Source organism: Bufo bufo, chromosome 2 (assembly GCF_905171765.1).
Source record: "Bufo bufo chromosome 2, aBufBuf1.1, whole genome shotgun sequence".
Taxonomy (NCBI): domain Eukaryota; kingdom Metazoa; phylum Chordata; class Amphibia; order Anura; family Bufonidae; genus Bufo; species Bufo bufo.
In genome coordinates, this window is record NC_053390.1 from 741,491,822 (window position 1) to 741,506,333 (window position 14,512).

The 14,512-nt window shown below is 45.7% G+C and overlaps 1 protein-coding gene across 2 annotated transcripts in view; it reads right to left on the reverse strand.

The window, feature by feature from the left end:
- The window catches only part of LOC120990276 (toll-like receptor 1), a 28,242-nt gene extending 14,073 nt beyond the window's left edge, over positions 1-14,169 (reverse strand). Inside the window, exons 1-2 of one of the 2 annotated variants that reach the window (XM_040418988.1) lie at positions 14,027-14,161; positions 1,616-1,685 (exon numbers count right to left, since the gene is read on the reverse strand). The gene's annotated coding sequence lies outside the window, so the exon portion shown is untranslated. Of the gene's footprint in view, positions 1-1,615; positions 1,686-14,026 lie in introns of both variants that reach the window. The other variant, XM_040418987.1, reaches the window with a different exon arrangement.
- Between the last annotated feature and the right edge of the window lie 343 nt (positions 14,170-14,512).

A 14,512-nucleotide genomic window follows, 5' to 3' on the forward strand; every position in this document is an offset into this window, starting at 1 on the left:
TCCCGGGTTTGCGGTTATAAATTGTGTGGCATATTGGTTGGTCTCTGCCACGACTAAGTCCAAGAGCTCCGCAGTCAAGAACAGCTCAAAAAATCCCAGGGCCGTACTGATCTGAGCCGTCTCAACCCGAACTCCAGACTGGGCGGTGAAAGGGGGAACTACTGGTGCGGCTGAAGTTGGTGACTGCCAATCAGGGTTTGCCAGCACCTCAGGGATTCTAGGGGCTCTACGGGCCTGTCTGTGCGGTGGCTGCGACGGGGTAACTAGTGCACGTGCCACCGTACCAGCTTCAACTGCCCTTCTGGTGCTCGCTACTTCACCATGTTGTACGGCAGTGCTGGTACTAGGTCCAGGAAGGGCTGCGCTGCTGGTGTATGCCTCACCACGTGATCCGGCAGCGACAGCCCCACTCTGCTGCTCTTGAAGCGGATCCTGCATAACCTGTGGTCTAGCGACACGGGGCCGGGTACGCCTGGTGCTGCCAGGGACCTCAACCTCCTCGTCCGAACTTTGGGTCAGAGAGCCACTGCTTTCTACAGGTTCATATTCTGACCCGCTAGATTCATCAGATGAGGGTTCCCACTCCTCATCCGACTGGGTCAGAATCCTGTAGGCCTCTTCAGAAGAATACCCCCTGTTTGACATTTGGACTACTAAATTTAGGGGTATTCCCTGAGACTACCCAAGAAAAAAAGCAAGCCTGTCTTACAAAGGGGAGGCTAGCGAAGTACCGGAGGCCGCTGCGGTTGATAAAAAATATCAAAACTGATTTTTTTATCGCCGCAGAGCGTGTAAAGTGAATGTGCAGTGATCAAAAAAAAAAATTTTTTTGTCACTGCGGTGGGGCGGGCGTGGGTGAACGCACGTGTGGGCGACCGATCAGGCCTGATCGGGCAAACACTGCGTTTTGGGTGGAGGGCGAACTAAAGTGACACTAATACTATTATAGATCTGACCGTGATCAGTTTTGATCACTTACAGATACTATAAAAGTACAAATGCTGATTAGCGATACGCTAAACAGCGAATAAAAGTGACTGCGGTGCGGTGGGGTGGGCGCTAACTGACGCTAACTACCTAACCAAGGGGCCTAAACTATCCCTAAAACCTAACAGCCAATACTAGTGAAAAAAAAAAGTGTCAGTTTACACTGATCACTTTTTGTCTTTCACTAAGTGATTGACAGGGGGCGATCAAGGGGTTAATTTGGATGATGGGGGTGATGGATGGTGATCAGGGGCTAAGGGCAGTGTTTGGTGTGTACTCACAGTGATGTCTGCTTCTCTGCTGGATCCAACCGACGAAAAGGACCAGCAGAGAAGCAGAGAAGCCATATAACAGATCATATTTACTAATATGATCTGTTATCTGGCTTGTGATTCGATTTTTTAAAAATCAGCAACCTGCCAGCGACGATCATTGGCTGGCAGGTTGCTGATGAAATACTCCTCTAACTTTTGCCGGCCCGCGATGCGCATGCGCGGGCCGGCTGTGACCGAAATCTCGCGTCTCGCGAGATGACGCGCCGGCGCGTCCAGGAGGAATGAATCAACCACCTCCAGGACGCGTCTGTGCGTACAGCGGTCCGGAGGTGGTTAAAGCAACAAAAGCTTACCTTTACTCCGAGTATAGGTTCTATCAACACGGCAACAAAGGCTTTAAATTCATGGCCTTGCTAGCCAAGCGTAGACAGGAACAAACACACATCAAGCAAATAAACCCAGACTCGGGTCCCCCCGCCACGGACACACAAGGTATTGCACACCTATTTCAGCAGTTTTTTTGCGTCCCTATATAATATATGAGAAAAGGAACCCCCAAATGTAGTGGCACAACAAAAGTTAGATATAGCTACCTTCTTGGATCAATTGTCCCTTCCCTCGCTATCTGAAGCTCAATGCGCCGACCTAGATAAAAGGTTCACCCTAGAAGAACAAAAATGGGCCCTCTCATCATCCCCCCAGGGCAAGAGTCCAGGCCCTGACGGCCTCCTCATACAATATTACAAATCCTTTTTAGAGATCCTACTTCCCCAAATGCTAAACACCTTCAACTCACTTACGGAAGGGAGGGGGTTCCCAGCAAAAACCCTAGAAGCACACTTAACAATCCTGCCAAAAGACGGTAAAGACCCCTCTCTAACGTGGACATAAAACTATATGCAAAACTACTAGCAAACAGATTGAACGTTCTGCTACTAGGGCTAGTAAATGCCGAACAAGTGGGCTTCATAAAAGAGAGGGAAGGGAAAGACAACACGCTTCAGGTCTTACAGTTGATCCAGTTTGCTGGGTCCAACAAAATCCCTTTAGCCCTCCTATCCACAGATGCCGAAAAAGCGTTCAACCAAGTAGATTGGGGCTTCATGTCCCAAGCCTTGGCGAAGTTTGGGCTTCCTCCACACTTTGTATCCCTTATAATGGCACTCTACTCTAACCCTACAGCTTCAGTACGAGTCAATGGCACTCTTTCTCACCCCTTTAAAATCTTCAATGGCACACGGCAAGGCTGCCCTCTGTCCCCTTTATTTTTCGTTCTTACGATAGAAACCCTCATCCAGCACACATCAGCCTACGCAGACGACCTCCTGATTCTAACAACAAACCCCAAAGTGTCTTTCCCAGTGCTGCAAGACATCTCTTCCACATACCAAAACCTCTCCAATTTTAAGATAAACAGCACCAAATCATCTGTACTAAACATCTCTTGTCCTGGGGGGATGGTCGCTAGAGCCTCTACTGGATCTCCCTTCCCCTGGTCTCACACCTCTATTAAATATTTAGGTCTTTCCATCTTGGCTAACCCAGAGAACTGGTACACACTTGACCACGCACCTTTACTGTCATGCCCTGCTCAGGTTATGTGCGGAGGTCTGCCAGGTTAGCAGCACGTGTGTAGTTTGTTTTGTTTTTGGGGTTGGATTTGAGCTGTATCCGCCTCCTTTCAGGTGCACTGGGTGGGGTCGTTTGTATGAGTTTAAATTACGCCCCTTCCCAGTGTCCTGTGCGGGTTATAGCTTCTATCTTGATCTGAGGAAGGAAGGAATCACTGTTTCTGCTCAGCTACAGATAAGTTGGTTTTGTTTCTCTCTTGTGTTCTGTCTAGGCTGTTAGGGAGACACCTGCTCCCGCCTTGCTTGAGGAAGCAGGCTGTCTCTTTTCCCCTTTTCCACCATCTTAGGGATCTTTCTTAAGTCTTAGGCACGGGGGCATGTTTATTCCCACCTTCAGGGTCTGAACGTGGGCACAGAAGTCCAGGGAGAGTTGGTAGGGATTTGTCAGGAGGTGACCTTTATCCACAGCTTCTGGCCTAGTCACTTGTTTTATGGTTTTCTGTGTTTCTATTCTATCTGGTATAAAACCCCTGTTGTCCTTTCCAACCTCTGCTGGCACTGTATTTCGCACGTGGGCACCTATGTCCACATTTGGTGGGAATGCGACCTTATTAAACCATTCTGGAGAAGAGTAGGTGAGCTTATAGCAAAAATTTGCCCAGATGCCCCACACCTGTCCCCAAGAATAATTTTTCTCGACATTCCCTTCTTGCTTTAACAGACAACTTTGGGCCACATTTGTAGTTGCTGCAAAAGCATTGATACCCCTTCATTGGAGAGACACCATCGCCCCATCAGCCTCCCAATGGATTTCCAAAGTGGCTCAAATCTCATGCATGGAGGAGCTCTGTTACATAGCTTCACATAATTACCCTAAGTTCCACAGACTCTGGAAACAATGGAGAGATTTCATGTCCACACTAACCCCTGACCACTTGTCTGGAACATAAATGTGGGCCATTTCTGGTGCAGGGATTTCGCGACAATGGCTGACTGTTTAGGGAGACCCGCGATGCGCCTTCCTAACATAGGCGCTGGGGGTGGCACCCGGACCTCTTTGCTGCCTTTGTTATATTTATCTTAGCTGTCTTTGTTAAATTAATGCTCTTTCCAACTCTGCGGTGGGACAGATTCGAAATGTGCTAAACATCAGATTTTTCTGCTCATCCGGTGGTTGGAGGGCAAGTCTACTGTTGGCCAATACAGGCCATCGTTCCGTATGTTCTCATGTTCTACTCCAGGCATGCTCAACCTGCAGCCCTCCAGCTGTTGTAGAACTACAACTCCCACAATTCTCTGCTGTAGGCTGATAGCTGTAGGCTGTTCGGGCATGCTGGGAGTTGTAGTTTTGCAACAGCTGGAGGGCCGCAGATTGAGCATGCCTGTTCTACTCAATGTATGAAACACGCAATGTTTGTATGTAACATTTCTGCAAAAAATCTCATAGGACCTTTTATCCCAGGTACTGTTTTCTTTGCATGTACCATGTCCTTTTTTAAATCTAATAAAAAATTTTTTTCAACAATTACAAAAGTATTCAGATCCAAATGCTGGTTTAAATATTTTTGTGGCTCAACCCTGTTAATTTGCATGGCTCTTTTTCTGAATATGACCATCAGAGACCATAACAGTTTACAACTAATGCATCATCTATGTGGATTGGATCTTATTTAAAATGCTCCATTAGATCTAATGTAGTCATGTCTGATGGGGTGATCCCGGTCTGGACCCAACACGCACGCCTGGGCAGCCAGCCCCACCCCCTTAAACTTATACTGTCCCAGCTCCCTGGTGGCGGCGGCCCCGGCGCTGCACTATCCTGTTAAGCACGTACAGCGTCAGGACGTAGTGCGCGCACTATGACCTGATGCTGCATGCTGTCAGGTGACAGTGCAGCGCTGGCGGGAAGATGGGAGCGCGAAGAAGAGGAGCCGTAGCGTTCTAGGTAAGAATTTTAGTATGTAGTTACTGTAGTTCTGCCTGCCGCGATTATTTAAGTTTTGATGGGGGGCATTGGGGGCTGAGTGGGGGGGGGGGTCTTTGGGCTTATCTGAGGTCTGAATGGGGGCTGAGTGGTGGACTTTGGGCTGATCTGAGGTCTGATGGGGGGTCTGTGGGCTGATCTGAGGTCTGATGGGGCTTCATTTTTTTGTTATTTATTTTACCATTCTATACTGTTTTAATATTTCTATTTATATTGTAATTTTTATGTTATGTTTGGAAATCTTGTTGGCACTTGATATATGTGCAATGCTACTATTTTATGTTTCTCATATGAGAAAATGTTTACAATTAAAATGTTTTAATTAAATGTTCTATTTTACTATTTTTATTATTTGGTCGAAAAGCCAAATTGGGGGAGGGGCGATTGTAATGGCACTGCTGTAGAATATCTAAAATTAGCTGGTCAAGTAAAATTTTGCATGCAACAATCATTAAATAGGTGGCCGACAAAAAAGGGGCGGGTCAAAGGGCATGGTCAATGGGCGGAGTCAAGGGGGCTGAAAAATTTGCTTTTGCCTAGGGTGGCAAAAATCCTTGCACCAGCCCTGATTACTGTACCTGCTGTGTGGCACGGTGCCCCAAATATTGTAGTTCAGGTATAATGGTGTCATAGCTATAATTACCCCCCAAAAATAGTGTCACGTCATGATACACTGGGCCAGATGGAAAATACTAGAAAAGTGAAGAGTTCCTATTAGAGACTTCAATTGTACCTCATTAACTGTACTGTAATCACGTATATGGTCTGCAGACCGCCTGTGCAATACTACCGATGTATAGTCACTATCTGTGGAATAATACTGGTCTTTTTTGTTAAATAACAGTATGATTTTATTATTCCGTCACTACAGTATTTTATGATTTCCAAATCAAGCCTTTATTATCACACATTGATTTTTATTTAAGTGCTGCAAGAACATTTTTATTTTTTATCGCTGTTTGGCCTTTTGCTATCTCCCGTGACAACCTGGGATTCTCTTCCGTGCACTGCTTGGTCTGGTTTTGGTGAGCTAACTTTTTTCTTGTTTCCTCCTAACACAATTTCATGATATTGATAGTATTCACGGTCTGCATTACCAAGAATGGGGGCCCATTAAGAATGCAGATATGTTTTTTGGATCCCATGCTGAACTCCTAGCCAGGGCCGGCTTCAGGTTCATTTTGCCCTTGGGCAATAAAGTCTCAGTCGGCCCCCTTGTTGCATTTTCCACTGTGCTTACAGCAATGAAACTGCATGTATTATAGATTAAATACCTTACACAGAGCATGCGACAGAGCGGATATATGTGAATCAGTCCTTATGTGCCTACTTTTATTTTCTACCCAGTGTTTCACTCCCTCAGGTCTGCTCACAGATATGTGCCCCCTCACAGTAGATATGCCAAGATATGTGCCCCCTCACAGTAGATATGCCAAGATATGTGCCCCCTCACAGTAGATATCCCAAAATATGTGCCCCCTCACAGTTGATATGCCAAGATGTGTGCCCATAAATGTTGATCGCGCTGCCTATGAGTGCAGAATTCCAATCCCAGATTCTTATCCCAAATGCGCAGTTGTTTCACCTTGTAGCCAAACAATCGGTTTCCAGAGGCTGGTGCACTCGCGTACACCTGCACCAGAGAAGTTATAACACAATAGTGAAGTTCCACCAGGTAATTCCGCATAAAGCAGTTTATTCTACTTACAAAAAGGACATAAAAATTCAGCCTTCTAAAATCAATGTATTCTCATCACAAAAAGTCCACCCGACCCGGGTTTCGCCAGTCCAGTTTCGTCAGGGGCGATGGTATCCTCTCTCACAGGTGCAGTATGTATTAGTTCTAGATCACATCCACGGACCGCCCATCTATGCAAAAACCTTTTCTTTTTCTAGGATAGTCATCATAACTCCACAATCTTACTTCAAACAATAAATAAACATTAATTCCTAAAATCCACAAATGCTAGCGGTATTTTAACATAAAAATATAGCTCCTTCACTGCTTCCCAGAGCGTATAATCCACACATTTCCAATAACCCTCCCCTTTCCATTTATAGAAAGGTCACATGGTTACGCTCCAATCACATGGTTCCCTAGAGCCAATCACAACCCACTATATTCTGTTCATTCTTAATAAACTTTAACAGGTATCCAATGACAGCGGCAACACACCACCCCCCACTTACAACTCATCCTCATTCCACCAAGCACGTCTTCAGATCGAACTCAGCATTTAACCCTACTGGTTTCAGGGTCCCCAATCTATATATCCATCCAACTTCCTTGCGGTTGATATTAGCAACAGGATCCCCCCCTCGCCAATTCCTCTCCACCTTTTCCAAACCACTAAACTTCAAACCCGCTGGATTTTTCCCATGCACAAGCTTGAAGTGTAGTGGAACACTGTGGTCCTCTTTGCCCTTCCTGATATTCCCTATATGTTTCTGCAATCGGGTCTTCAGTTTACATAGGGTTCTACCCACATACTGGAGCCCACAAGGGCACTCCAGCATGTAGATAACACTCATCGTCTCACACGATATTTCCCCTTTAATCTTATGTACCTGCCCTCCCTTCGATACAACTTCCTGCTGGTTCTTTCTCTTCTTGTCCTCTCTGGTGCGGTTTCTGCAGACACTGCAGAAAGCGCACCAAGTGAACTGGTCTCTACTTTGCTTTTTATTTTTCACTAAGCAGCTACGTACCAGTGCATCTCGCAAGTTAGGAGGTCTTTTAAACAGGACTCTTGGACGCTCGGGGATAACTTGTCCCAACACTGGGTAATTTTTTTAAATTAACCAGTTTTTCTGCAAATAATTTTTTAATGGTCCTACTTGCGTGTTATATTGGGTGAGGAAGGTGAATTTAAAATCCAACATTTTATTCTCCTTATCTACTTCCTTATTTCTATTTGTATTTTTATTTAACCCCCCTTCCCATTCTTCCACTTTTTTCCTGACCTTCTCCAAGGGGTTATATCCCTTCTCCTCAAACCTCTTCTGAATCACCCTGCTTTGTTCTCTGTAATCTCAGACCTCATAAATTTTTCCAAACCCCTTACTAAGGCAAAAATCCAAACATTTGCCTTAGTAAGAACTATTTTTGGTTTGATGGTGCATTTTATCTCCAGCTGACCGGGACGGCGATGGGGGCGAAGTGCGCCCCCAGTTTCGCCAATCTTTATATGGCTGCTTGGGAGAAGCTAGCGATTGACCCCCTTCTAAAGAAAGTCCAGGAGGGAGGTACGTTGATATTGTGGAAGAGCTTTATCAACGATTGTCTAATTATGTGGGAAGGTGAACTTTGGGGTTTGGAAAAATTTATGGACAGTTTAAACCAGTATACATTCAACCTGAAATTTACCAGTGAAATGACCCCCATTAGTATTCATTTCTTGGACCTGACCATTTTGGAGGAAGGTCGGCTGAAGACAAAAACGTACTTCAAACCAACAGATGTGAATGGATACATCGATATGCAGAGCTGCCACCATGCCCCTTGGAAACAAAATATTCCTAAGGGGCAATTCATACGTGTTCGGCAAAATTGCACTGAGGTCAGAGATTACAGAGAACAAAGCAGGGTGATTCAGAAGAGGTTTGAGGAGAAGGGATATAACCCCTTGGAGAAGGTCAGGAAAAAACTGGAAGAATGGGAAGGGGGGTTAAATAAAAATACAAATAGAAATAAGGAAGTAGATAAGGAGAATAAAATGTTGGATTTTAAATTCACCTTCCTCACCCAATATAACACGCAAGTAGGACCATTAAAAAATTATTTGCAGAAAAACTGGTTCATTTAAAAAAATTACCCAGTGTTGGGACAAGTTATCCCCGAGCGTCCAAGAGTCCTGTTTAAAAGAGCACCTAATTTGCGAGATGCACTGGTACATAGCTGCTTAGTGAAAAATAAAAAGCAAAGTAGAGACCAGTTCACTTGGTGCGATTTCTGCAGTGTCTGCAGAAACCGCACCAGAGAGGACAAAAAGAGAAAGAACCAGCAGGAAGTTGTATCGAAGGGAGGGCAGGTACATAAGATTAAAGTGGAAATATCGTGTGAGACGATGGGGGTTATCTACATGCTGGAGTGCCCTTGTGGGCTCCAGTATGTGGGTAGAACCCTATGTAAACTAATGACCCGATTGCAGAAACATATAGGGAATATCAGGAAGGGCAAAGAGGACCACAGTGTTCCACTACACTTCAAGCTTGTGCATGGGAAAAATCCAGCGGGTTTGAAGTTTAGTGGTTTGGAAAAGGTGGAGAGGAATTGGCGAGGGGGGGAGCCTGTTGCTAATATCAACCGCAAGGAAGTTGGATGGATATATAGATTGGGGACCCTGAAACCAGTAGGGTTAAATGCTGAGTTCGATCTGAAGCCGTGCTTGGTGGAATGAGGATGAGTTGTAAGTGGGGGGTGGTGTGTTGCCGCTGTCATTGGATACCTGTTAAAGTTTATTAAGAATGAACAGAATATAGTGGGTTGTGATTGGCTCTAGGGAACCATGTGATTGGAGCGTAACCATGTGACCTTTCTATGAATGGAAAGGGGAGGGTTATTGGAAATGTGTGGATTATACGCTCTGGGAAGCAGTGAAGGAGCTATATTTTTATGTTAAAATACCGCTAGCATTTGTGGATTTTAGGAATTAATGTTTATTTATTAAAAAAAGTATGGGATGGTCACTCGTATATGGAATTATAGGACACTTTTATTATGCATTTTAGTTAAAAATATATGCAATAAAAATTACAATAAATTAAAATACTCTATTAAAACAATTAGATAATGTACTATATGCTTAAACTCTATCAAGGTACGGTATACTTGTTCTCACTGTGAACAATGAAATATTCTGTGGGAGAACTTTTGGGACAGGTACTGGTGGCTCCAGAACCCCCTCTCCACTGACCCCAATTTGGGCCTGGCAGGTCCTAGGTATATTGGACGTGTCACAGATTTATTTGGAGAGTACGGTTGGTGCAAGCAGTGACCGTCTAGTTAGTTAATAATTCCCCACTGATTAAATAATAAAACAAATACACCAAATTATATAAAACACTTCATAGGGTACTGTCCTATATTAATTTAAAATGGCGCACCATTATGCTGATCCATCGCTGGACAATTTGACGTTATCTTATGTTAATACAGAAATTTGTCCAAAAGTCAATGTCAAAGGAGAGCTCCAACTTGCTGCAAACTGATTTAGTTGTGTCAGTTTTCTATTCAGCCGTCTGCTGACTGTTGCAATGTTAGGCCTCATGCACACGACCGTATTTTTTTGCGGTCCGCAAAACGGGGTTCCGTTTTTCCGTGATCCATGACCGTTTTTTTGTCCGTGGGTCTTCCTTGATTTTTGGAGGATCCACGGACATGAAAAAAAAAGTCGTTTTGGTGTCCGCCTGGCTGTGCGGAGCCAAACGGATCCGTCCTGAATTACAATGCAAGTCAATGGGGACGGATCCGTTTGACGTTGACACAATATGGTGCAATTTCAAACGGATCCGTCCCCCATTGACTTTCAATGTAAAGTCAGGAGTTAATATACCATCAGATCGGAGTTTTCTCCAATCCGATGGTATATTTTAACTTGAAGCGTCCCCATCACCATGGGAACGCCTCTATGTTAGAATATACCGTCGCATTTGAGTTACATCGTGAAACTCAAATCCGACAGTATGAGGCGTTCCCATGGTGATGGGGACGCTTCAGGTTAGAATATACTAAAAGAACTGTGTACATGACTGCCCCCTGCTGCCTGGCAGGTGCTGCCAGGCAGCAGGGGGCAGCCCCCCCCCTGTAGTTAACACATTGGTGGCCAGAGCGGCCGGCCCCCCCCCTCCCCTGTAGTTAACACATTGGTGGCCAGTGGGCCCCCCTCCCTCCCCTGTAGTTAACTCGTTGGTGGCCAGTGGCCCCCCCCTCCCTCCCCTGTAGTTAACTCGTTGGTGGCCAGTGGGCCCCCCCCTCCCTCCCCTGTAGTTAACTCGTTGGTGGCCAGTGGGCCTTCTCCCCTCCCTCCCCCTCCTAATTAAAATCTCCCCCCTATCATTGGTGGCAGCGGAGAGTACCGATCGGAGTCCCAGTTTAATCGCTGGGGCTCCGATCGGTAACCATGGCAACCAGGACGCTACTGCAGTCCCGGTTGCCATGGTTACTTAGCAATTTGTAGAACCATTATACTTACCTGCGAGCTGCGATTTCTGCGTCCGGCCGGGAGCTCCTCCTACTGGTAAGTGACAGGTCATATTTTTTTGACGGACAGGATACACGGATCACGGTCTCGGCTGCAAAACGGTGCATTTTCCGATTTTTTCACGGACCCATTGAAAGTCAATGGGTCCGCGAAAAAAAATGGAAAACGGCACAACGGCCACGGATGCACACAACGGTCGTGTGCATGAGGCCTTAATTTGTTGAAGTAAAAGGTTCTTCGATAAATAGCTGATATAGTTTGTTAGTTGTTAGCTTGATAGAACAACTCCTAGTATCGTACCCACTTGTGTGGGCTTAACTTTGTCTGCGCCGTTGGTCTGGATCGGGACTTGCTACCGAATCTTTGCTCCGTTGTTTAAGCCGGCGTCCCGGCTATCGGGCTGTTCGCGTCCCACGTGTCTCTCACAGATGGTATTCAATCACAGTCTAATGTGAGGATCACGGACCTTGGATCACAGGCGCTAATAGATGACGTATTGCAGTCCTCTGTTATAGATTTGATGGATTCTTTTTCTTTATAGTGCACTAAATTATTTCCATGAAGATGGGGTATTCATCCAAGATTTTGACGGCAGACGCGTTTCGGGGAGACGCCACTGATCAGAGACTGTTTGAATTTTAGCTAAGATGTGTGCCCCCTTCACATTAGATATGTCAAGGTATGTGCCCTCTTACAGTGGATATGCCAAGATATGTGCCCAGTGCTCCCTTCACAGTAGTTATGCCCAGATGTGTCCCCTTCACAAGAAGTGAAAAAAAAAAACAATAAATACTCCACTCCTCACCTGGCTCCTCCCATGATCTGCGCTCCCCATCAGCAGCAGCAGGATACTGTGACACATCGCGCTGCTGTGTAGGAGGAGCAGAGGCTGATTTCCAGTCTGCCCCGCTCCTCCTCCTACACAGATCAGCAGGACGATGTGTGAGGACATCGTGCTGCTGCTGTGGAGAACTGGCGGCTCAATGATGGAGCGGGGAGCAAATAGTTCCCTGCTTCAGTGGCGTGCCTATGGTGTTTGGCACCCTGGGCGGGTCCTTTCTCTGGCACCCCCCCCAAATACTTTTAAAAATTGTACCCCCTCACAAGCTTCACAGTAGTTTTGTACAGATGTGTGCCCCCTCACAGTAGTTATGCCCACATTGTGTCTTCTCACAGTAGTTATGCCCTTTCTGTGCCCCTTTCACAGTTGTAATGCCATATCTGTGCCCCCTTCACAGTACTAATCCCTATTGTTCCCCCTTCACAATAATAATCCCCATTGTGCCCCCTTCACAGTAATAATGCCCACTGTACCCCCTTCACAGTAATAATGCCCACTGTGCCCCCTTCATTGAAGTAATGCCCTCTGGCTCTGTGCCCCCTCCATAGTATAAATGCCCATTATGCCCCTTTCACATTAGTAATGCCCTCTGTGCCCCCTCCAGAGTAGTAATGCCCTCTGTGCCCCCTCCATAGTAGAAATGCCCTCTGTGCCCCCTCCATAGTAATAAAGACCTCTGTGCCCCCTCCATAGTAATAAAAGCCTCTGTGCCCTCTCCATAGTAATAAAGACCTCTATGCCCCCTCCATAGTAATAAAGATCTCTGTGCCCCCTCCAAAGTAATAAAGATCTCTGTGCCTCCTGCATAGTAATAAATAGCTCTGTGCCCCTCCATAGTAATAAAGACCTCTGTGCCCCCTCCATAGTAAAAAATTCCTCTGTGCCTCCTCCTTTGTAATAAAGTCCTCTGTGCCCAGCCCACACAGGCTGGCAGCGCGATCCGTGCCTGCAAGCTGAATGGTGGAGCGGGGAGAAGTCTCCCTGCTTCACCATTATATGTGCCGCCGGCCTGAAAGAGAAGAGGAGCGCTGGGAGCTGAGTGGTGAGTGACAGGACCCAGCTCCCTGCGCTCCAGCAATGAGCGTTTCCATCTGTAATTATGGAAGCGCTCACTGCTTCTGGCCTCTGGCAGCTGTGCTGTGGGCCCCCGCAGGAGCTGTGGGCCCGAGCACTTGCCCGGGTATGCCGGGTGCTGACGCCGGCCTTGCTCCTAGCTATACCTGCTTCTATATATATAGCGTCTGGGCACCACAAAACTGATTTCCTCTACAAAGTAATATCCATGCATGGTCTACTGCTGAGTCAGCATATCTAAGCTTGCCGTTCAATCATGTGAATCATCACACATTTTATCTGCATGGTTACTCCACAAACATTGCGTAAAACTGGATATTTCTGACGCTTTCTACCTCTTCAGACATTATGGTCTGGCAACTTTTTAGGATGAACAATATTAAAAGTCGACATATTTAAAAGCTGGTGCTGAAAACTTCCTAGCAGCATCCTACAACTGCTGGTATAATTTTTTTTTATAGGAATATAAAAAAAGGGCTATCATACCATTCAACACGTTTTCTCATATTTAGGCTACTTTCACCGTTTCAGGGCTCTCACGAGCGGCCCAAAACGGATCAGTTAAGCCCCAATGCATTCTGAATGCATAAGGATCCGTTCAGAATGCATCAATTTGGCTGCGTTTGGTCTCCGTTGCGTTTTTCAGACGGTCACTAAAACGCAGCTTGCAGTGTTTTGGTGACCGTCTGACGATGCAGAGCCAAACAGATCCGTTCTGACTTACAATGTAAGTCAATGGGGACGGATCCGTTTTCACTGACACAATATGGTGCAATTGAAAACGGATCCGTCCCCCATTGACTTTCAATGTACGTCAAGACGGATCCGTTTTGACTTAGACTTTTTTTCTAATGAATAATGCAAATGGATCCGTTATGAACGGATACAAGCGTTTGCATTATCGGTGCAGATCCGTCTGCGCAGATACAAGAAAAATCTGCACCAAACGCGAGTGTGAAAGTAGGCTTACATGTACTTTTATGAAGGGCATTAGTAACACATTTCCAGGAGGCATTTAGGTCTCATTTTCCCTCACATTTTTTCAATGGACAAAGAGAAAGCTTTGAGAAGTGTCAAAGAAAAGAGCATACCTTTATTCCGCCATGAGACTTAGGTCACTGGTACCTTAGAGCTGTGTTTTTTCAGATTCTCACATCTTGTCAGTCCATTGCCTTTGTCAGGAGCTGGTTCACAAAATCTGGTTTCGGTTTCAGCTGTTGTGTTACTTGTACTGCTGAGATCATTTGCATTTTTCCCTCGGCCAATATTTCCTCTTGTACACGTTTGTATTCTCCGCCCTAAAAAAAAACATTCCTCCCTGCTCTCCCTCAGTAGTAGACAGCACCAGCAAGCAGAGCTCCTTCATGGTATTATGTGAAGCGACGGCTATTCCTGGAGCTTATGACTACCTACCAAATATCATGAAGTATACTTTATAATCTGAACACCAGAAGTGAATCATTTTAAGTAAGGTTGTGACAAAGTTTCAGGGCTCTCAGGAGCGGCCCAAAACGGATCAGTTAAGCCCCAATGCATTCTGAATGCATAAGGATCCGTTCAGAATGCATCAGTTTGGC